Source organism: Narcine bancroftii, chromosome 11 (assembly GCF_036971445.1).
Source record: "Narcine bancroftii isolate sNarBan1 chromosome 11, sNarBan1.hap1, whole genome shotgun sequence".
NCBI lineage: Eukaryota > Metazoa > Chordata > Chondrichthyes > Torpediniformes > Narcinidae > Narcine > Narcine bancroftii.
Genome location: NC_091479.1, coordinates 98,781,913 through 98,800,133, shown reverse-complemented (window position 1 = coordinate 98,800,133; position 18,221 = coordinate 98,781,913). Strand labels below are relative to the sequence as shown.

The window sequence follows — 18,221 nt, the reverse complement described above, 5'->3', positions numbered from 1 at the left end:
GGGCCATTACTGTGCTGTATGTCTAAATAAAAAAAAATAGTCCTTTTGATGAAGACTGACCTCCGCATCCTTATAAATGCCTTTCATTGACAATACTTTATTCAAAAACTGACCAATATAAAAATATACCACTAAGCTCAATTACTCTATACTGTATTTCAATTGAATCTTTTTAATAATGCGTTTCTTTTGATGGTGAGTGGAGATGGCAAAGGGAGGAGAACTGATTTGGAGAAAAATACTGGAGAGAGGTTTTCCATACACTATCAAATATTTTAATATAGATTTAACACTGAAGCCTTTGGTGGACCCCCCTTCTTCGGCACGTGGGGATGGAATGAATCTTCTTTATATCTTGTTCAGAGTCGTGCCACTTCTTTTAGTGATTTTACTTAAATGGAAGGAAGCTTCCCCGCCTACCCATGATCAGTGGTCGCGAGACATCATGTCCTGTTTGAATAGGGAAAAGATTTGTTATTCAATTAATAATTCAGATATAAGATTCCAGATGTTATGGGGGATCAGTTATGACTCATTATCTTATTTTATATTTTACTTAAATTATCTGACTTGTATCTTTTCCACGTCCCTTATATTATTTTTTTTAACTTTCATTTTCCTTTTTATACCAGTCACATATAGTGTCTGGTAAAGGGGACTTTTGAGTTTTTCTCCTCTATTTTCTTCTTGTCTTTCTTTTTTTTTTGCATTATTAATTTTTTTTCTAAAAAATGTATATAGTCTTTAGAATATGAATTATAGACATGATTTACAATTTATGTATGTTAGTGTTAAGTGGAATATTTAATTTAGTTTGTGTAAATGTCTCTTATTGAATTGAACCTTTTTGTTTGTGTAAGTCCTTTATTAAAATCAATAAAATTATTTTAAAAAGAAAGACTTGGAGGAGTTACTGAGTCTGACAGCACAATAAACCTGAATTAATGCTAGCAGAGAGTCATTAATCCAGATGTCCTCTGTGATATTGGCATTTCAACTTTGCATGTGGATACAGTTCCATCACATTTTCAGCCTCAATAGTTCTTCCCAGACAATGATCTTCCCATGCAGTGTATTTTCACTGTGCCATAACAGCATGCTGCTAGCAATGACATATTTTGGTCAGTTCTGTAGAAGAGTTAAATGTGTCAAGGTGCCTTCACAGCTGGTGGTCAGACTTGAGTGCGAGGAGAAAGGAATCGAGGCAAAGCAAACTGAATGTTTGTCTTCATTTCACCCTTTCTTTTCCTTTTTAAAAAAAAAAAATTCCTTCAGCTGTGGATTCCCGTGCATTACTGCTGAATTAAGAAGAACATAATATTAATTAACCAGGTTGCACCAATGGATGAATTAGAGGTGGAATGTGTGACTCGTAGTGAATGGTTTATTCCACAATTTCCAATTTACCTGGAAAATTAAATAGCAGAGGGAACAGAAACTGCGGCTACTCCCAGAAGCAGAGGTTTTCTCCGGAAGATTTGTACCATAAGTGCTTGTATGTTCATCTAGAGCCCTTTCAGGTGGAATCCCTGACAGTGCAGTGCTTCCTCCATGCTGCAGTGAAGTGACATTTTGGATATTTGTGCTCGGAGTTGAAATTTGGAGCCCTTTGGCTCATTTCAGAGAGAGTAACTCTCTGAATCACAGTCCAATATCTCTCGGCTTAAGTTTTTTTTTCCCCAGACAGCTATTGAACTACCATGATCATAAAGCACCCAAAACATCTCTCTTGCATGATTGAAACATCACTTTGTTTTTACATGAACTGTAACTGTGGATATTTATTTATGTCCTTTGGTATTGGTTATTTCTGTCCCATGGCACATTGCAGCAATTTATACCATGGTTGATGGAATATCTTGTATAAAAACACACAGAAATGCTGAAGGAACTCAGCCAGTCTCGCAGCGTCCTTAGGAAGTAAGGATATATTATTGACATTTCGAGCCTGAGCCTTTCTTCAAGGAATAAGCAAAGAACAGAAAGATGTAAGAATAAAGAATGAAGACTGGTCAGGGCAGGAGTCCAGACCAACAAAAGATGTTAATTGAACATGACTCCTCCGGAGTTTTAGAGGTTATAACACTCAAGACAGGAAAAATCTCCAGAGGGTTGTTAACTCGGCCTGTGACATCCTGGGCACCAGCCTTCACTCCATCAAGAACATCTACAAGAGGCGGTGTCTTAAGAAAGCAGCCTCTATCCTTAAAGACCCACACCATCCAGGCCATGTCCTCTTTACTCTCCTCCCTCAGGGAAAAGGTATGGGAGCCTGAAGATGAGCACTCATCAGCGGCACAAGGACAGCCTCTTCCCCTCTGCCATCAGATTCCTAAATGAACAATGAATCACAGGCACTGCTTTACTTTGACTTTTCCCTTATCTTGTACTACTTTTTTATTTATTTTGAACTGTGATTTATTGACTGTTTGCATGGTGATGCTACCACAAAGCAACAATGTCAATAAATTCTGATTCTGAATAGTCTTGATATGTAATAAAATATCATGATAGTGCGTCATGTTAGACCCCATGACAAAATATTAAATAACAAACACTGGACTGCTGGACATCTACATTGAAGAATGGTATCTATAAGTAGATTAGTTGTGGATTTTTATAGATAATATTATAATTGGTAATATTATAATCATCGGTCCTCTACCGGCATCACCTACAGCTCTTAGAACGCTTCCATCAGCGCTGTCTTCGTTCCATCCTCAACATTCATCACCAACATCGAAGTACTCGAGCTGGCAAAGTCCGCAAGCATCGAATCCATGCTGCTGAAGACCCAACTGCACTGGGTGGGTCATGTCTCCAGAATGGAGGACCATCGCCTTCCCAAGATCGTGTTCTATGGCGAGCTCTCCACTGGCCACCGAGACAGAGATACACCAAAGAATGGGTACAAGGACTGCTTAAAGAAATCTCTTGGTGCCTGCCACATTGACCACCACCAGTGGGCTGATCTCGCCTCCAACCGTGCATCTTGGCGCCTCACAGTTCGGCGGGCAGCCACCTCCTTTGAAGAAGACCGCAGAGCCCACCTCACTGACAAAAGACAAAGGAGGAAAAACCCAACACCCAACCCCAACCCACCAATTTTCCCTTGCAACCACTGCAACCGTGCCTGCCTGTCCCGCATCGGACTTGTCAGTCACCAACGAGCCTGCAGCAGACGTGGACATACCCCCCCATAAATCTTCATCCGCGAAGCCAAGCCAAAGATTATAATTGGTTCTTTATCTCTGTTTTCTTTGTTAGGAGAATTATTTCTAATATGTCACATTTTCACTCTTTGGAATTTATATCTGATACTTATACGATGTGGACTTGGACAGACCATTTTAATTGTATTATTTCTATTCTCCTTATGCTGTGTATATTATGAAATGCTAATAAATTTATTTAAAAATAAACAATAACATAAAAAAAATTAAATAAAATAAAAAAAGAATAAATTTTGCAATTTATCAGACTTATTGGACTCATGTTAATGAAAATTAAATATGAGTTATTCAGTCATAACAAATCTGATGTTACCTCTGCTTTGCATGTCATTGTAGTTTAAGCTTTGAGTGTTACAGAATAGCCTATAGTGTGTGACATCATCATTCACGTCACACCTATATTAAACATGCATTGACCTAGGGCTGTGGTACAGAATTCACTGTTGCCTTGATGAGTAAAACATGCTCTTTACTTGAATGGAATAAGTGATCTACTTGTATGTTATACCATAGTATATGAGTAGCTGAATCAGTTTATCAGCATCCCCTTTGTTCACTGTCTCCTCAGCTTTAGTTCCAAAATACAGTAAAACCCATGTTATACAGAATTTAAACAACTGGCAGCCTCAAGCAACCAGCAGAAAACAATCTTGGAAAATAAATAGGTAAAAGATACGGCAATAAAATTGACATGCCACGCCGTTAGTTCGCCAATCTACACAACACACAATCTCAAGTAACTGGATTATTCACTTATCAGGCATCTACTAATCACCATAGGTGCTGGATACCAAGGTTCTTTCTGTTAATCCTGTCTGTAGTTAGTATATTCTCCAATTTACCTGCTGAAATTTCCACACCTTGAAAAAATTGCAACTTGAATACATTGTGAGGTTACCTCCTCCTGATATGCAGGAGGTGATCGACATTGTTCAAAGAAAGTTCAAGTTTATTGTCACCCAATTGCACAAGTACAACCTGACAAAACAGTGTTTTCTGGTCCTCAGAGCAAAACAGATTGCTTTGTAAATAAGATGGTTAATGTGAGCTGTTCCCTAACCCTAACCCTGTTTCTTTTTCCCAATGGGAATAGCTGAAAGATGCTGCATACAGGGTGGAAGGGATTGCTCAATGATTTTGTGCGCCTGATCGTACGCCTGAAAACCTGATCTGGCCTGGGTTAGTGAAGCTTTTGCATGATGTGACAGTTTCTTTCACGTGTTGCTCTGAATAACTGGCAGTCCGAGCATCCTCCCAATTGGAGATGGGATCCTAATTTTCAATCTAAATAAAAACAAATGTGCACCACAGGTTCTATGTGGCAAAACACATCCTTTGTATGTAGGTCAGATACCCCTGAAGACTGCCAAAAATTGGATGTTGCCAGAATTACATTCTGAACCATAATTTAATACACATTAAGAGTCTAAGAGCGATCATCATCAAGGAGACTAAAGGTTCTCAATTGCCCCAAATTATTGATCGTGCTTCTAAAAAACCCTCTTCAATATTTTTCTTTTAAAATAATTAATTTATCTTTTACACATTGGATGTTAACAGTGATTCCAGCCATTTTATTATGGTTCAAAAACACATGTACAATTGAAAAGGAAGCTTTTTTATATTTTACATTTTAGTTCAAAATACCTATTTTTTAAAATGATTTCATTAATCGGTTCCTTGTTCATTGAGTGGAGATTGGAACTCAAGCCCTTCTATTTATTGGGCGCTTTGATGGATAACACTGGACAGCGAAGATTTGCTTCCTGAACACTTTTGGGAGTATTTTGTGAATTTTGGATTGCTGATCACGAAAGAAACAAAAATGTTCCTGTCACGTCCCTTTTTTTGCCCTATTTTTGTGATTTCCTGTCATATTTTAGGTCTACTTCAAGCAGACAAAGCCATGAAGTGCAGCGTGTCATTGAGAATTCATTTTCTGCCTTCGCACTTGGACGTCTTCCCGGCTAATCCTGGTGCAGTCAGTGATGAACACGGTGAAACGTTTCACCAGGAAATTGCGACCATGGAAAAGGGGTATCAGGCCGACAATTGTTGGACACTGACACAAGAGGCATCAGATGCTGAGTACAAACAAAAATCAGTGGCAAAACATTTTTAGGTCAGTTGAACTAATGCACTGTGTTAGTTATGCAATTAAACATGCTAAATTCAGTAAAAATTAATTTAATGTTTCTCCAGTTTCTTACATGATACAGCAAATCTGAAATTATCTTTGTGTTCAGCTTGAGGTTGTCTACCATAATCCTCAATTCATTTTCAGGAAGCAAACCGCTTGAAAAAAATTGTTATTTAAAATTTTAAAAAAAATTTAGACATACAGCACCATAACAGGCCATTTTGGCTCACAAATCTGTGCCGCCCAATTCACACCCCATTTACTTACACCCCCAGTATGTTTTGAACAGTGGAAGGAAACCTGAGCCCCCAGACAAAAACCCACGCAGACACGGGGAGAACGTACAAACTCCTTACAGACAGCATGGGATTCGAACCCCGGTCCAATCCCAGTCGCTGACACTGTAAGTAAAGGTGTTGCACTAACCGCTACACCAATCGTGCCGCCCTTATGGTTGCTATCCAGTGAAGTTGGGATTTATGCTGCAACTCTTCCTCCTCTCAGATAGTCCCTGGTATTAATTTGTGCGACATAGCATTTTACACAAACTCTATCCCCCACCCAAAACATCGAAACCAATTTTTATTTCCATTTCCCTCATGGGTTTGTTCAGCTTTCTTTTCAATTTCTAGTGTTAACACATTCTTTATTTTATCATTTTTTTTGGTGCAAGAATCTTTCTCCTATCACATTTTATTGACATTGGAATTAGTCATTATTTCCCCTTTGGCTGGCTATAACTTTGTTACAGTTGCTTTTCATGTTACTGAGATCAGAAATAAGCACAATATTCTGTTAAGTCCAGAAACATGAAATCCTGATGCAGCATCTTGACCTGAAACAACAACCTTCCCTCTGCCTCCAAGATGCTACTTCTCCTACTGAGTTCTTTCTTCATTTTATCTTTTACTTCAGATTCCAGTATCTCCAGGATCTTGTATGTAAAGCATGAAGTCTGAAACAGTTTCACTTTATGTTAATTGTAAGATGGATGAATATGGAATCAGCACCTACTATAACTGTTAGGATATTCAAGTTCAAGTTTATTGCTACCTGATTGCACAAGTACAACCTGATGAAACAGTGTTCTCCGGTCCTCGGTGCAAAACACGCAGGCACACAACCAGACATAACACACATACGGAAAAACAATGCATATGCAAGACAAATATACACAAATAGATACATATTCTTTAGTTAATAATAGAGCCTCGGATGCTTAGCATGAGCATCTCCTTTGATCGTTCAGCCTTCTCACTGCCTGAAGGAAGAAACAGTTTCTCAGCCTGGTGGTGCTGGATCTGATCCTCCTGTATCTCTTTCCTGAAGGCATTAGCTGAAAGATGCTGTGTGCAGGGTGGAAGGGGTCATCGACAAATTTGTGTGCCCTCTTCAGACAATGATTCCAGTAGATCACGCCAATGAAGAGGGAAAGAGACTCCAGTGATCCTTTTCTGCCACTCTTATAGTCCAGCAACTGTACTTCCCAAGAAGTCTGAAACGCAAAGGCTACTGGCCATCTTCTATAGGAGGTATATCGAGAGAGTGCTGGCCAGCTGCATCAAAATGTGATACGATTGCTGCAGAGAAATGGATTGGAGGACAATCCACAGGACCATAAGAGTGGCAGAGAGGATCACTGGAGTCTCCCTTCCCCCCACCCCCCCCCCCCCCCCCCCCCACCATCAACATGAACTACCAGGATTGTTGTCTGAAGAGGCTGTGCAAAATCATTAAGAACCCCTTCCACCCTGCACACAGCATCTTTCAGCTGCTCCTGTCAGGGGAGAGATACAGGAGTATCAAAGCCAGCACCATCGGGCTGAGGAACAGCTTCTTCCCATGAGCAGTGAGAATGTTGAATAACCAAAGGAACGGACACATGAACCATCTGAGACTCTCATATTCATGAAACAATATTTATTTATTTGTATATATGAAATACTAGTCCTGCAAATGTATTGTTTTTCTGTATGTGTGTAACGTCTAGTTATGGGTCTGTGTGTTTTGGACCGAGGACCAGAAAACACTGTTTTGTCAGGTTGTACTTGTGCAATCAGATGACAATAAACTTGACTTGACTTGATTTGACTTCAACCATTTCTTCTTCTATTTGACCGCGGGGCAGAGATCTTGTGTCAGCAGCTTTTGCTGGCAAGCCTTGTAAAGGCATAGGGATTTTGCCAAAGCTTTGACAAGATATGCATTGTCATATCTGAATGGTTCCCAAACATGGGATTAAGAATTACAAAAATTATTATAACCAGGCAAGCTTATCATTGCATGGAGTAACTATTGGGAATATTGATTTTATTGAAGCTGGGACAAATACAATATTATACAGAATTCTTTCTCTTTTGAACACAAGCAATGAATGCAAGATAACAAGGGAATGATAAATGATTTTGAAAAGAAAGTTCCTGTGAATCCTTCCTCATTAGATACCATGTTTTTCAGTCTTGATCTTTGTTTTTATTACACATTCAGAGTATCCCTTCACATTCCATCAACTGGAATGTTTTCTTTCTCATTTAGTCTAACCCTTTTCAATGTGCAAAATTTTTTTTATACCTCCCTTGTTCTGCTTTCCTTTTGAGAATGTTGATATCTCAGTGAATGAGCTGGCACTGGCACCTTGAACAGGCCGGCAGTAAGCAGATTTAGAATGATGCAGAGTTTAATATATTTTTATGTGTACGAACCATCCATAAACCTTAACATTTATTTTTATTGTGCAATATATCAAGCTAGAAATTGCTACATGCTATTCAGAGCTATGTGATGCATGACTAACGATTTTTGAGATTGCTTGTCTGCCTCAGACCTCCATTGTCATTTTGAGAAGCATGTAAAATCTATGTGAATTCTAATACACAACATGATGGCTAGTGGAGTATCTGAACCAAGATGATAAACAAGAAGCCATTAAATTGTTCAAACAAACTTTTTAATTTTGCTGCAACACAAGTAAGTGTTGATCATAATCTGCAGAAAATATCCTATACAATCCAGGCTAGATGAGGAGCCCCCAAGGGTACCTGTGCAGCCCAGGTAAGGCTGACGACATACTATTGGTCTTTGTAAATGTAGTGTGGATTGTCATGTGACCTCTTCATCTGGAACCTGTTTGGACTATGGATGGAAGAGTGTCATGTGACCTCTCCAGCTGGAACCTAGTCAGTAGTCACCTTACCTGCCAATCAAGGTCAAGCCGTGCCTACAGGTCAGCTGGTCTTGGAATCTGTCGAACTTGTTTCCTCACAGAGCAGTCTCTCTAATCATAGGAAAATTAAGAGTGAAAATTGACCTTGTGAGGGGGAGTCACGTGATGGAGTAGTGGCCGGTCAGGGAATTCCAGCCCTCTCCCGAAAAGTTAAAAAAAAACACACAAAGCACAAAGGTACAAGATTAAAATTTATAATAAAGTAAAAATAAAGGTGAGAAGAAAATGGCAGTGAAGAGAGAAAAGTCGAAAACAACGGGAAGAAAAGAGGAAGAAAGAATGTCGGAAGAAGAAGGTGAAGGCCTTACCTGTCCGAAGAGGCCCGCCGCGGAGAGAGGAGCCCGCTCCCTCAGGTCAGTGGAAGTCCCGGGCTCGGGACTACAAAAATGGCTCGCAGAGCCGAGTAAAAGTGCGCGATGCGCATGAAAAAAAACACACTGACGGGAGGGGGAACAGCTGCGGAGTCGATCTCCACAGCTGAGAGAGACACCTGCAGCACAGCAGCAGGTGCAGAACACAGACAATAATGACAACAAGAAAGAAGAGGATAAAAAGAAAACAAGGAAACAACAGATGGTCAACCCAGAGGAAGAAGAAGAACAGAAAAAAGTGGAAGAAGAAGAGAAAGGCAAGACAATGGATGTATCTTTTCTAAAAGAATATATGGAATCAGTGAAAGAATGGCAATTACAAGAATTTAATGAGATAAAAAGAAGAATTAAGAATGCAGGAGAAAGAATGAATAAAATGGAAGTGGCCATATCAGAGATAGGAAAAAGAGTGGAAAATATGGAAGAACGAGAAATAATTGTAGAAATGGAAGTAGAGGACTTAAAAGAGAAATTAGAAGAATCTAATAAAAAAGTTAAAGAGGCACATGAGCTGTTAGCTCAGAAGATAGATATAATAGAAAACTATAATAGAAGAAATAATATAAAGATAGTGGGCCTTAAGGAAGATGAAGAAGGCAAGAATATGAGAGAATTTATAAAAGATTGGATCCCCAGGGTCCTAGGAAGACCAGAATTACAGGAAGAAATGGAAATAGAGAGGGCACATAGAACTTTAGCCCCGAAACCACAACCGCAGCAAAAACCAAGATCCATTTTAGTAAAATTCTTAAGATATACAACAAGAGAAAATATATTGGAGAAAGCAATGAAGAAAGTATGAGAAGACAAAAAGCCACTGGAATATAAAGGTCAAAAAAAATTTTTCTATCCAGACATAAGTTTTGAACTCCTAAAGAAGAGGAAGGAGTTCAATACAGCAAAAACGATCTTATGGAAAAAAGGATATAAATTTATGTTAAAGTACCCAGCGGTACTTAAAATAGTTATTCCAGGGCAACAAAACAGACTATTCTCGGATCCAGAGGAAGCAAGGAAATTTGCAGAACAACTACAAAACAAGCAGAGAGATGAAGACATGTAATGAGAGTAAAAATGACCACGAACTATATGTGTGTGTGTGTATATATATATATATATATATATATAGTGTGTATACATGAATGTATCCATATTTAGAGGAAAATATATAGAGTATAGACAAGAATTAATAAGGGAGGGAAGGGAATAGAGGGAATAAGGAGGGAATTAAAAGAGTGACCTTTGTTACATATGAAAATTGAAATCTTTTCTGGGGGGGCTGGGTGGGGAGGAGTTACGGTCACTGCAAAATCAGTTGACGTTTGCGAGTGAATTCGCAAATCCAAATGGAGAGGGGAGATGTGGTTGCCCGACAAGGGATAAAGGGCAACTCAGGAGGGGGAGGGGAGAATGGGGTTAAAGAAGTTTTAAATAGGAGAATAAGGAAAATGTTTGATGTTTTAGAAATGTTGTCTTATAAAGTGTTCAAAACAAGAAAGCAGAAATGGATAAGAAGGAAAGGTGATGATGGAGAAACGGAAAGGGAAGATAAACAAAGTATGAAATGGCTACGCTGAACTATATGACTTTAAATATTAACAGAATACATAACCAAATTAAAAGGAAGAAACTTAAATTTACTGAAAAAAGAAAAATTTGATATAGCATTTGTGCAAGAAACACATTTAACTGAATTGGAGCACAAGAAATTAAAGAGAGATTGGGTAGGACATGTAACAGCAGCGTCGTATAATTCAAAAGCAAGAGGAGTAGCTATATTAATTAGTAAAAATGTGCCAATTAAAATAGAAGAGGAAATAATAGATCCAGCAGGGAGATATGTAATGATAAAATGTCAGATATATTCGGAGTTTTGGAATCTACTCAATGTAGATTCACCTAACGAAGAAGATCAAAAGTTTATCCAAGATATTTTTTTGAAGATAGCAGATACGCAAGGGAACATATTAATAGGAGGGGATTTCAACCTGAATTTGGATTCAAATATGGACAAAACTGGGAAAAAAATTAACAGAAAGAACAAAGTAACCAAATTTATAATTAAATCGATGGAAGAAATGCAACTTTTGGATATATGGAGGAAACAACACCCAAATGAAAAGGAATATTCATATTACTCGGGTAGACATAAAACATACTCAAGAATAGACCTATTTTTGTTATCAGCTCGTATGCAAGATAGAGTAAGAAAAACAGAATACAAAGCTAGAATATTATCGGACCATTCACCCTTGATATTGACAATAGAGTTAGAGGACATCCCTCCAAGAATGTATAGATGGAGATTAAACTCCATGCTACTTAAAAGGCAGGATTTTAGAGAATTAATTGAAAGACAAATTAAATTGTATTTTGAAATAAATATGGAATCAGTGAAAGATAAGTTTATACTATGGGATGCAATGAAAGCATTCATTAGAGGGCAAATAATAAGTTATGTAACCAAGATGAAGAAGGACTATAATCAGGAAACAGAGCAGTTGGAAAGGGAAATAGTAAATATAGAAAAAGAATTAGCAATGAAGGAAGATACAACTAAAAGAAGAGAATTGGCAGATAAAAAAATAAAATATGAAACACTACAAACATATAAGGTGGAGAAGAACATAATGAAGACAAAACAGAAATATTATGAACTAGGGGAAAAAACGCACAAAATTCTAGCATGGCAGCTTAAGACAGAACAAGCTAAGAAAATGGTATTGGCATCAAGGAAAAAAGACAAACAAATCACATATAATCCAACGGAGATCAAGGAAAACTTTAGAGAATTCTATGAACAATTATACCAAACTGAAAACGAAGGGAAAGAAGGCAAAATAGATGAATTTTTAACTAAAATTGAACTAGCAAAATTTCAAATAGAGGAACAAAATAAATTAACAGAACCACTTGAAATAGTAGAAATACAAGAGATAATAAAAAAAATTACCAAATAATAAAACACCAGGAGAGGATGGATTCCCAATAGAATTCTATAAAACATTTAAAGATTTATTAATTCCTCCCCTCCTGGAAGTAATCAACCAGATTGATAAAACACAAAGCTTACCAGATTCATGTAAAACAGCAATAATTACAGTAATACTAAAGCAAGGGAAAGATCCACTCACACCAGCGTCATATAGACCAATATCATTACTTAACACAGATTATAAGATAATAGCTAAACTATTAGCAAACAGATTAGCAGAGTATGTACCTAAAATGGTAAATCTAGACCAAACTGGATTTATTAAAAAAAGACGCACAACAGACAATATTTGTAAATTTATTAACTTAATTCATGCAGTAGAAGGGAGTAAAGCGCCAACAGTAGCAGTTGCTTTAGACGCAGAGAAGGCCTTTGACAGAGTAGAATGGAATTATTTATTCAAAGTATTGCAAAAATTCAGTTTACCAGAGAAGTCTATTAATTGGATTAAAGCATTATATAAGGGGCCATTGGCGAAAGTGACAGTAAATGGATATATATCAAAGCAATTTAACTTAAGCAGGTCAACACGGCAGGGATGCCCACTATCACCCTTATTGTTCGCGTTAGCTATAGAACCACTAGCAGAATTGATAAGAACAGAAAATAATATAAAAGGGATAAAAATAAAAGACAAGGATTATAAAATCAGTTTATTTGCGGATGATGTTATAGTATACTTAACAGAACCATAACTATCAATAAAATAATTATATAAGAAATTGAAGGAATATGGAGAAGTGTTGGGTTACAAGATTAACGCAAATAAAAGTGAAGCAATGCCAATGAATAATGCGGATTTCTCAAAATTTAAGAAGGAATCACCATTCAGATGGCAAATGCAAGCAATAAGATACCTAGGTATACAAATAAATAAAAATCTCGGCCATCTATATAAACTCAATTATTATCCACTAATGAAAAAATTACAGGACGATTTAGAGCATTGGAAAGATTTACCATTAACACTAATAGGAAGGATAAACTGTATTAAAATGAACATTTTCCCAAGGATATTATACCTATTTCAGGCATTGCCAATACACTTGACAGAGAAATTCTTCAAGGAGTTAAAGAAAATAATAAGGAAATTTTTATGGAAAGGGGGGAAACCGAGGATAGCACTAGATAAATTAACAGAATGGTATAAACAAGGAGGCTTACAACTGCCAAACTTTAAAAATTATTATAGAGCCGCACAATTAAGATACCTATCAGATTTTTATCAAACAAGGGAAAAGCCAGATTGGACTAGATTAGAATTAGATAAAATAGGGGAAAAGATACCTGAACACATATATAAGTGGGATGAAAAATTGGTACAACATAGGAGTTCTCCAGTATTACATCATCTACTCAATATTTGGAAAAAGATTCATGTAGAAAGGAATAAAATAAATTACCAATTACCAAAACTAATATTGACGCAAAATAAGTTACTACCTTTTACAATAGATAACCTTTCCTTTAGAGAATGGGAGAAAAAAGGGATCAAAAGAATAGAAAATTGTTTTTCAGGAAATAGATTATTATCCTTTGAACAAATGAAAGATAAATACAATATAACTCAAGATACAGTTCTGGCATATTACCAATTGAGATCCTACTTGAAGGACAAATTAGGAAGCAGTCTGAGTTTACCAGAGGGAAGTAACTTTGAATATGTGATTACAGATACAATGATCATCAAAAGATTTATAACAAATATGTATATTAAACTGCAAGAAAAGGAGAATGAGGAAACAAATGGTAAAACTAAACAAAAATGGGAACAAGATTTAAATATAAAGATAAAAAAGGAAACATGGGAGAAGTTATGTTCTGGAAAGATGAGAAATACAATAAATACGAGGTTACGTATGATACAATATAACTGGATACACAGGCTATACATTACACCTCAAAAGTTAAATAAATGGGACCCAACAGTATCTGACAGATGTTTTCGATGTAAAAAAGAAATGGGAACAACAATTCATGCAATCTGGACATGTGAGAAAGTAGAAAAATTTTGGGAAGATCTAAACCAAATATTAAATAAAATTACAGAAAACAATATATCAAAAAATCCAGAGATCTTCCTCCTAAGTAACATAAAAAACAAAGAATTTGGAATTGATTTGGATGGTGCACAAAAAAGATTTGTTAAGATAGCTCTAGCCGTAGCAAAAAAAAGTATTATGTCAACCTGGAAATTGGAAGATAATTTGAAAATACAACAATGGTATATAGAAATGAATAAATGTATTCCATTAGAAAAAATAACATATAGTTTAAGAAATAATATTGAAATATTTAAACAAATATGGGAGCCTTACATGAAACACAATAGAGAAAACCTACCGGGGACATTCACTACCTAAATTAACGAAAGGAGAAGGAAATGAAAAGAAATGACTCAGTGGAATTTCTTGTTTATTTTTATTGAATGACAACATTGTTTGACTGGTTTAATGTATCTTAGATTTTGTACTTTAAATGGATGGGGGGGAGGTAGGGAGGGTGGGATGGGAGGAGGGAGGGGGGGTTAGAAAATGGCACTGTATATATTTGAAAAGGAAAATGTATGCATCATGGTCAATGTGGTTTATGGTGTGAAAAATAAAAAATTTAAAAAAAAAGAGAAATGCGAGCATGGGATTAACGATAAATAAAGGTGATTTGATGAAAAAAAAATTGACCTTGTGAACTATGAATGAGTAAAGAGAGGCAAGGTTGTGGAATAAAGTATCAACATTTCTTTAAGTGGACGGATAATAATTTCGTCATGTCTTTAAAGCATGGATGATGATTCTGGTGTAGAAGCAGACAGAATTAATTCATGGCTTTCTAAAGAACAATATTAAAATGCAGGAGATTGGGTAATATTGGCCAATTAGTTTCTCCAGACTCTTTCTTCATTCCACAAGATTGTGGGTGATTGCAATGCCCTTGCTAGTTTGTTATGAGACTTGGATGGTTTTATATGAGGTATGATTAATAAAGTTGCAAAGAATATGAAAATTGGTGTTGTTGAAACTGAGGAGAATAGTCTTAAATGGCAGAATGATATTGATCAGCTGGCAAAAATTAGCCACTTGATATTTTATCCTGGCAATGGTGATGTCTCAAAATTTATGAAGCTTTAGGACTTGCCTTTGAATTGCTGAGCAAGCACTGGGAACTTTGATTTATATGGAGCAGCAATTGATGGGCTGAAGGGCCTATTTTTGTTCTGTATTACACTGACTCTGAGATTCTTCCTGCAGACATTGTCCTAAACTTTGCTAACTCCCTTTATCCGTGTGTCCCATAATGAACTTGTAGTTTAAAAAAAATGTTAATTATGAATGTTCAAATTTTTGGGTTACTTTCAAATCCTAGAATTGTCTCATCCTTCCCCATTTCTGAAACCCCCTCCAGTCCTACAAGGTCTGTGACCTCTCCACATCTCGCCTTCTGCATATTCCTGATTTTTATTACTGTTCAAACCCACATATTTACTAGCTTATTTCCTGGAATCCCTCCCTCAATCTTTCGACCTCCACCTGTCTCTCTGTGTCTCTTGCTCATTTTAAATCCCCATTTTAATCTTGCCTTTTGACACCTGTGTTAGAGTGTCAAATTTTTACTATAATAACAATACTACATAACATAGTTGATGTTTGTTGATTATTGAAGGTCCCTTCTCGTATTCTTTTCCATCTGGGATTTCATTAGCCCTTTTCCTCTGGCTCCTTGTCCCAGGAATTAACTGGGCATTTACCTGAACAGGGTCCAGTGGAAAAGGAACACTGTCCGAATGACATAATTTCACACCAGGGATTAACTGCCTCCACCCATCTCATGTCCCTGGCATTTGTTGACGCTGGCGTACTGATGAAAACGGTGGAAAAGGGATAGCAGAAAGTTGTCCATTTCCAGTTGAAGGCTGAACACTCCGATCCCTGACGATGAGCTGTTCAGTGGAAAAGCAATTAGTGTCCCAGTGAAGGATGGCCCAGTGGAAACGGCACAAAGGGCTTCCTATCCCAGGACACTACACAGCCAATTAACTGGGGGGCCAGTGGAAAAGGGGCTCATATCCCTGAGCCAAAAATGTCATCTCAATAAAATAGCTTGGAATTCACCTGGTATCGCAGCCTACGTTCCTCATCCAAAGATCTACCCCCCCCACCCTCAAAAAAACAGATTAATTGACATTTGCAATATATTATCAGATTCAGATTTATTGTCAGAGTACATACATGACGTCACATACAACCCTGAGCTTCCTTTTGTTCCTGCGGGCAAGGCAAAATTACCACTAATTGGTAATGCCAAAAAAATGTACACAGTGTAAACATGTAAACAAAGAACTTTAAACAGATAAAGAATGTAAACAGACTGACTTCAATACAGAGAGAACAAAAAGAAAATCAATAAAGTGCACAAGTAAGTCCTTAAATGAGTCCCTGATTGAGTTTGTCGTTGAGGAGTCTGATGGTGGAGGGGTAGCAGCTGTTCCTGAACCTGGTGGTGTGAGTCTTGTGGCATTTACCCTTTTTTCTGATGGCACCAGTAAGAACAGACCTTGTGCTGGGCGGTGTGGGTCAGCGGCAATGTTCCCTGTAGATGTACTCATGAATGGGGAGCGTTTTGCCTGTGATGTCCTGGGCTGAGTCCACTGCCTTTTGGAGGGCTTTATGCTCTGGGGTATTAGTGTTTCCATACCCCTGATGCAGCTGGTCAGTTCACTTCCCACCACACCTCTATAGAAATTTGCCAGGGTTTTTGGTGTCATTGTTGCAAAGTAGATGCAGTGTATGCAAACAGCAGTTTCCTGCATTTCACTGTATATGAATATCTTTGAGGTGTTTCATAGGATAGGAATAAGGGGCTGCATAAATGTAAATAACATAAATAAATCCCTCCTCATGTTCAAAATACAGCACATCCCTTAGTGAGACCAATGTGATCTATCCTTTCATACCCTATCAATTTTCTCTGCCCTTATGGCTGTCCTCGGACTGAGCTGTTAGTGTCTTAGTGTTTCTCTTTTTCTATAAGAGAGTATTACTTAGCCATTCCAGTCCTCTCTGCACTTTCGGGACACAAAGTGCAAGTGAGCTTTTTGCTTAAGCTTAATGCATTTGAAAGGCTGCGTGACTTCATTGATCTCGGATACATTATAAATGAAAGTAGTCAGAGTGCCTCGTGATAATACCTCTGCAACATCCATTAGCCATCTCCATGGTCATGTGTAAATAACTAATGTATCATTCTTATGGCACTGTTAGCCTGAGTATTCACAGACAGTGCAAAAGGTTTGCTCCTCAGAAGGAAATCCTCAGTTTGCGGGAGGTGAATGCCCACCTGCGCAGAAGATCAAGTGTTCAGCAAACTAAGGGTCAAGCACTCATGATGGTGAAGATCCTCGTCCACTAACTGTATTTTGGAGCTTACAAGCAGAAAGTATTCAATCAGGAAGGTTCTATGATAGTCAACTACCTTGACAATTGAAGGTGTGAGGAATTAGACTGGAGATTTTGCTTCTGGAAAACTCATGGGTGTATTTTATGGATTTGTGCTGTTGATCTTTATAGGACCTTTAAAGATGTCCTATAATGTACCTTTTTTTAGATATAACCTATTATTGTGATTTCCTGTCATGTTTTAAGTCTACTTCATGCAGACAATACCATGAAGTGCAGCGTGTCATTGAACATTCATTTTCTGCAGTCACACTTGGATTTCTTGATGTCGGTGCAGTCAGTGATGAACACGGTGAAAGGTTTCACCAGGACACTGTGACCATGGAAAAACGGTATCGGGGAAACTGGAATCCATCATTGCCAGCCAACTCTTGAGAGGCATCAGATGCTGAGTACAAACGAAAATTGGCAGCAAAACATTTTTAGGTCAGTTGAATTAACACAATGATGCAATTAAAGTCAGTAAAAGTTAATATTGTTAATAATGTTTCTCCAACTTCCTATGTGATGCAGCAAATCTGAAATTATCTTTGTGTTCAGTTTGAAGGGCGGCGGGGTTGGCGTAGCAGTTAGTGCAATGCTTTTACAACACCAGCAATTGGAACTGGGGTTTGAATCCCGCGCTGTCTGTAAGGAGTTTGTATGTTCTCCTCATGTCTGGGTTTTCTCCAGATGCTCTGGTTTCCTCCCACCCTTCAAAACATATAGGGGTTTTTTGTCAGGGGTTCTCGAAACGTACCGGGAGTGTAGGTTAATTGGGTGTAAGTTGGGCGGCACGGACTCGTGGGCCAAAATGGCCTATTACC

At 37.6% G+C, this 18,221-nt stretch overlaps 1 protein-coding gene across 4 annotated transcripts in view; it reads left to right on the top strand.

The window, feature by feature from the left end:
* LOC138746189 (chemokine-like protein TAFA-2) overlaps positions 1-18,221 on the top strand; it is a 266,704-nt gene that overhangs the window by 11,944 nt on the left and 236,539 nt on the right. For all 4 annotated transcript variants that reach the window (XR_011346783.1, XR_011346780.1, XR_011346789.1 and 1 more), the window contains exon 2: positions 17,663-17,841. The gene's annotated coding sequence lies outside the window, so the exon portion shown is untranslated. The remainder of the gene's footprint in view (positions 1-17,662; positions 17,842-18,221) is intronic.